Consider the following 7240-nt stretch of genomic DNA (forward strand, 5'->3'; position numbering starts at 1 on the left):
GTACATAATAAAGAGCGCATAGAATGTAAAACATCAGGTAGAACGCACTCCCATTTAGAAATAGGAAGATCTCGAGTTTTCAAAGCAAGTTTTACAGAAGTCCAAATTACGTCGTTGTATCTTTCGCATTGGCCATTAGCCCGTGGATTGTATATAGAGGTTCTGCTGGTAGGAATACGCAAACTGTACATGTAAGACACAAAATCCTTAGACATAAACGATGCACCTCTATCCGAATGCACATAACCACATTTACCAAACATTGCAAAAAGACTATAGACATGCACGAGATTACAGTTTCAGTGTCTACTTTACTACAAGGAAAGGCGAAAGGAAATCGAGAGTACTCATCTACTACAGTCAGAATGTATTTGTTATTCGTAGCAGAAGGTAAAGGTCCTTTGAAATCGATGCTTAAGCGCTCCATAGGTTGCATAGCTTTTATCAATGGAATTTCAATTGGCTTGTAGAACTTAGGTTTCAACTCAGCACAAATTTTACAAGCGGATGTCATTTTACGGATGTCATCAACAGAATAAGGCAAATTCTTTGTTTTAACATAATGATGCATGCGAGTTACTCCAGGGTGGCATAAGGCCGCATGAATTTCATACAACGAATTGTCCATCATAGTTGCACAATACACTCTAGATCAGGCGCGGATTTATGGGGGGGGCCCAGGGGGCCCGGGCCCCCCCCGAAATGTTGCGAGGAATTATTGTTGAAATTCTATGTATCCGCATCAAATCGTTTGATATGCGTCTACACAACTGATATTAGTCCCACGGCAGACTTTACTTATCTGGGAGGGGGGGGGGGGGGTAATTTTTTGTTATTATTATGGTTAAAATCATCCATCGATCAGACTCCTTTATTCCGTTATACAACTGTAAATGCATTTTAATAGCAACATTTGTTGGAGCTGACTCAGCTGAAACCAATGCTGAACCAAATGACGTCAGTTGAAACAATCTGAAACCTTGAATGGCTGTTTTATAGTTTTTAGCCTTCATTATAATTTCAATCAATTGCCGTCTATGCTTGCAAACATACAAACATCCAATTGGTCATGGACACTGCATACAGGGTTTTAAACCAGATTTCAAGTTTACTTTGCATGCTTAGCAATTTTTATTCAAGCAAAATGTATTTTTCAAACATTCACAATTGATGAAATGGCTGTTTCTTTTAATGTATATTTTATTTTATGGCATATCGTATATGTCGTAGTATAGTGGCGTAGCCAAGGGGAGGGGGGGGGTTACAACCCCCTCCCCCTTTGGCACGCGTGTGACATCACGATATTGAGAATAATGCTTTCAGTCTCTGTTTCTCTAAAATAAAGTTTTCCTAATTTTAAACGAAACTGCATTAAAAGAGCGAGTTTTGCCAATACCAAACATTTAAATATCTCAGCCAGGAATTAGCAACAAGAAAACATAGAGACTTAGGTTTATTACCGAAAAATCCGAAGAAAACATGATCTTATCACCATTTTACAGGAATATTTATACCCACATTTTTGTTGAAAATGCTCCCAGAATGCACCAAATTCAAAGCAATTTTTCAAAATTTTCTGGGGGCTGCCCCCCAGACCCCCGCCGCTGGGTGTCGCATTTGGCGAAGACGCCGACGGGCTTCGCCCGCCGGCCGTAAAAACCCCCCCTTTCAAAATTCCTGGCTACGCCACTGTCGTAGTATCATTGTTAATATCTGTTTTATCTTTTTCTTTCTGTTTAATTGATTTTCAAATTTTCTGGCCCCCCCCGAAAAAAACTCCTAGATCCGCGCCTGCTCTAGATAAAGTGTCGGGAGCAGTATTAGGCCTATACTTCCCTGCTCGATAAACGATTTCATAATCGTACTGTGATAGTTCCAGTCGCCATCTCAAAATTTTTGCGTTTTTTACCTTGCCATGGTTGTTGCTGTTGTACATGAATGCCACCGATTTTTGATCTGTGACAAGTTCGGCGTCCCGCTAGAAAATGACTCCATTTTCGAATGGCTTCGATAATTGCCATCGCTTCTTTCTTTATGCTTGAGTGAACTTTTTCACTTTTGTTGAGTGTCCTGGAAAAAAAAGCAACGGGTCGCCCGTTCTGATTTAAAGTGGCTGAAATGGCAATGTCAGATGCGTCAGTTTCTACTGTAAATGAAATTTCTTCATCTATCACCCCAAGCGTAACTTGAGCCAATTCAGCTTTCAACGTCGCGAAAGAGTTTAGGGCTGCATCATTCAGAGGAAAGGTAGTGTTTCGAATTAGAGGCTGAATCTTGTCAGAATAACGCGAAATCCATTGCGCATAATACGCAAATAAACCGACAATCCTCTGCTGTTGTTTACTACTTTCTGGAGGCGGGATTTTTAGTAAAGATTTCACTGTTTTGGGGTTAGGACTTAAAGTATCTTTAGAGATTCTATATCCAAGCAAGTCGATTGTATCTGCCGAATAAGTACTTTTTGCTTCATTGAAAGTTAGATTGCATTCTCGAGCTACTGCAAGAAATTTTGATAAATTTTGATCGTGCTCTTCTTGGGTTTTCCCGCAAATGGTAATATTGTCAAGATAAGCGTACGTACCTTTGCACTCGTAGTCTTTGATAATGTTGTCCATTATCCGTTGAAAACCAGGTACTGCATTCGTTAGACCAAACGGCGTTCTCTTCCATTGCCACAAGCTTCCATCGGCTTCAAAAGCAGTGTAATTTCGATCTTGCAGAGGAACTTCTACCTGGTGGTACGCACTTTTTAAATCTAGCGTTGTATAGATGCTGTTCCTAGCAACATTGTTCACTACGTCTGACATAAGAGGTAAAGGATACGCGTCCAAACAAGTGAATTTGTTTATGGTTTGGCTAAAATCGATGACCATACGCTTTTTGTGATTTTCTTGAGTGACCACAAGAGGTTGTGCTCGCCATGGCGAACGACTCGGCTCAATTAAACCTTCCTTATAAAGTCGCTGCACCTCTGAAGAGATAAAACTTCTATCGGCTTGAGAATACTTTCTAGGCTTTGTAGCAATCGGATGGCACTCCTTCCTTAAGTGTTTGAAAAGCTGTATTGAAGTTGACGTTTTAATAGCTTCTAATGCTCCGATCTGTAACGTTGGCATAGGCCCTCCAAATTGAATATTCACGCTTTTGTGCTGTTTCATAAAAGTTTGTCCGATAATTAGGTCGGTGAGCAAATTTTTCAAAACAGTGACTCCTACATTATCATAGTCTTGTCCAAAAAGCGCGACTTTTACGTTACAGATTCCTAAACTTTGCGATGAACATCCTTTCACGGCTAAACCAATGCGGCATTCACTTTCTTCAAGATTTAGTTTTAGACGCTTTCACGGTCGCTCATGTGACAAAGGGTAGAGCCAGTGTCGATGAGAGCATTGGCTTGAACTCCGTTAGGCTAACTGTAACAGGGACGTTGACCTTTGCGTGGGTGTCGAAAGATTCGGTTGCCATATTCATAATGACATCTCGTGGAGAAGAAGCAGATGAATAAATTGGTTTTTGATTTACCCTGGAAAGACGACAAACTTTTGAGAAATGACCTTTTTTAGAACATTTGAAACAAATAACTTCACGAGCAGGGCAATATCTTCTACTATGTCGCCTATTTCCGCAATAGTTACACTTTTCAACCAACGCGGCGCTAACATCTGAGCTTTCTTCCTTATCTGAAGAATCTTCAATTTTAAAGGTAGGACGTGTTTCAAAAGCTGTTGCGCCACAATCAAGTGAAGACGGAGTCTGGCTCGCAGTCATTTCGACACGATTGCAAAACGTTTGGGCATCATCTAAGGATCGAGCTTTATCAAAAGTTTGTTGTAGCGAAGCATTTTTGTCCTCTAGCAAGCGTTGTTTAATGTGATTTGACGAAATCTCAGCGATAAACGAGTCACGTATAGCTTCCTCTTTATGCGCAACTGCCGATACGGCCCGAAAGTCACAGGAGAGGCTCAATCGCTTTAAGATCTGCATGTAGGTTACTCGTCTAGTGATTCATCTGGCTTCTGCTTCCTAGTTTTTAAAACAAATCGAGAAAACATGGGGTTAGAAACCTTTTCAAAAAGGCGCTTCAGTTGTTCGATAGCTTCATCATAATTTGTTGTCTCACACACCAGTTCATATATTGAAGTGTCTATATGATTTATAAGCAAATTCAACTTGTCTTCAGCTGAAACTTCTCCGAGCTTTTCTACATAAATTGTAAAAGACTTGTACCAATGCACCCATTGTCGTTTAGCGTCTTTGCTTTGCGGGTCCGCAGCTAAGAGTCTAGGGCGCAAGTTTTTTAGATCCATACTTTATTAGCGTAATAATATGTAGTAAAACCATCTACAATTCCTCTATTAAGAAGTTTATTACGCTAAAATGCAACTAGGTTGTTCTGACGACATAAACTGCAAACTGAATTGAGACTGAAAATAAACACCAGTAAAAACGACAAAAGAACTTAAGGCAACGTAACAAAGCAATCAGCAACAAAGCAATCAGTAACAACGTAAATTAAAATGCAACTTAAAGCAATAACATGTCACCCTTTACCTGCGGGAAGGCGCCTTCTCAAAGGTAGAGCCAGTATTGTTTCACTGTTTACTTTCAATCACTTCAGTATTTTGTTAATGCCGTCTGAATGGCTGAGATCTTTTTGCAAAGAACTATTTTTAATCCTTTAAAAAGAAAAAACATATAAGTTACGGTAAGATTCAAAAAGTTGCGCGTTCCATGCAGTTTAGAAAAAGATAGAAAGACTTACAATACAAGCTTCCTAAATTTGAAAGTCCCCTTGAGGGACGATCCATTGGTACTGCGTACCAGACCATAGGCGTAGCCAGGGGAGGGCGAAAGGGGCCATGGCCCCCCCAAATTTTCAAAGTTTGGATTCCGAAGTTGAACCCTTTGTTGAAAATATAATAAAATTTGTAGAAATTTATAACGTTTTCCAAGACATCTGGCTATTAACACCCCAAGGACTTGTTTTAGACACACAGAAAGACACCAATAAATTTTGCAAATCGTAAATCGCGCAAAATTTACTCGGTTTACGTTTCTTTTAACTAATTTGTGAAAGCAATTTCAGAATGGCTTACTCTGTTGGGTTTTTGTGTAGCTGAGTTTTTGGTGTTGTCTAATTTTTGCCGCAGATTTTGCCCGTTCGTGTGTAAGAGCTACCTTTAATAAGTTAATAGATGTTCATCTGCTAATAAATTTCATACAAATATCACCCTAAAAGTGTTTCCAGAAAGCGCTGTAATCCATTGTTTAAGTGTAATTTTGCAAAGTTTTTTCGGGGAAGCATGCCCCCGGACCCCCCTAGAATACGCGTGCCTTCGGCACGTTCCAACCCCAACCAGTTTCATTGCTTCCCCTTGCTCAAGCCACCAGGATACGTCACTGCACATCAGGTGGCGATGTCTTAAATCAAACACTTTGTCGTTCTCTTCAATTCATCAAATATTTGGCCCCCCCAAATTTTTTTCCTGGCTACGCCGCTGTACCGGACCCAAACTATTGTCTCAATAGCCCTGCTATCTCCACAGCTTTTACTTTCGCAAAACTCCACCGTTAGCGTTTATGCGAAGACTGTCATCCTCAAACACTAGGGATGGCCGTCACGTAGCTTAGCAAAAATACGTCATATAGAGGAGCGTAGTCGCCGTACAGTGGAGAGCTCCGTCTTCAATGACTCGTTGTCGGGCTTATTTAAGTGCAAAAATACTTATTTGCTCTTTTCTCTGATTTTTTTGCTGGATAGGCTACGCCCCCTGGTCCCTGATTGCAGTAGTCAATTTGGTTTTGATTACTCAATGTTTTTGATTGATATCTTGCGGAAGTTTTCATCCTCGAAGTGAGAATACTTTTTTGAGATTTCAATCCTGGCAGTTTCGCATCGGCTACTAATTAGCATGTTTGCCCCGATAGCTCAATTGCGGTTAGCGCGATTGACTTCGTGAACGAAGAAGCTTCAAGATCACGCGGTGCTGGCAGACTTGTTCGAATCTCGAGGTGTGGGCTTGAGCAACGCATTCTAAGGACTGCTCGCTATTCAGCGGCACCTAATGGATGGAATAATTCCCCGGCAACAACACTTCAACAATCGGAAACTTCACTCTGCCAATCTCGGTAACCGGCCCTGCGTTAAAAGCGTCTACAACTCTACAAGAATGCCAAGCTACCAAGAATAACCTATCAAGGTTTTATCAGTCCGAGAGTAAAGATTCAAAACCAAACCAGATGAATTTAGTCTTGCATTGCTTCTCATGCATTTTTCGTTACTTGACTGCACGGCTGACGGATCAGAGGACGAATCAAGTTACTAATTTTTTATTGAATTCAACTTTATATTAGAGTTCATTTTTAGAAAACGTTTTAGAAAATTAAACCAAAAAAGCATTTAAGTTGAAAATAAAAACTTAAACTTTTTGTGAAGGTTAGACCTTTCCTCTGCCCTTTCAAGTTCAGAATACAAATCGATCACTTCGTTCGATACGCTTGAGTTATCACAGCTGGGACACGCATACACTATGGACAAGACACATTTTCGACCACCAGGTGTCGTACTTTACCCCGAGGCAGTAAAAAATTAATTTAAAAATTTGTTGAGTTCTGGTCATCTGTGGTTAAATATTTTAAGACAATACAACAAGTATCGAAAAAAGTCTCTCAATGTACTGTCAGCAACTGGGAGTAAGTCCAGTGTGAGCCTACATTGAACAAGAGTCAAGATGATTCTGCATGACAGTTATACAAACAATGGTGCGGCCAGCCCATTTTCAAAATGTACAGAAAGGGTGCAACAGCCAAAAGGCTAGTAATAGAATATGCACACACTTAAACTTAACGGCTAGAAGGGTCACTAACTTACTTTCCATAATAAAGGGTGTACTATTTAATCAGTTTTTATAACCCATTGCTGAATCATTAGACTCATCATTTTACTGGACTATTTTGAATACCACCATAGCCACCTTTTTGTCTAATATTATGTATTTATGTTATTTGACTTATTTAAGCTTGAATTGAAAGCTAAAAACAGTAGGGTAACTAGATTTCAGCAAGCACTAAACTGCTGTATAATGGTGTTAACCATCAAGTTTGTATTACTAAAAGTAAGAAATATAGTCAGACAAAAGGCGAATTACAAAACATATATTTTAAAGTGACAAAGAAGTTGTAAGGTTGATTTAAATCTTTCATTGCAATTGTTGTATTGAAGGTTGAATTTAGGATAAAT

The sequence above is a fragment of the Aplidium turbinatum genome, chromosome 18 (assembly GCF_918807975.1).
Source record: "Aplidium turbinatum chromosome 18, kaAplTurb1.1, whole genome shotgun sequence".
NCBI lineage: Eukaryota > Metazoa > Chordata > Ascidiacea > Aplousobranchia > Polyclinidae > Aplidium > Aplidium turbinatum.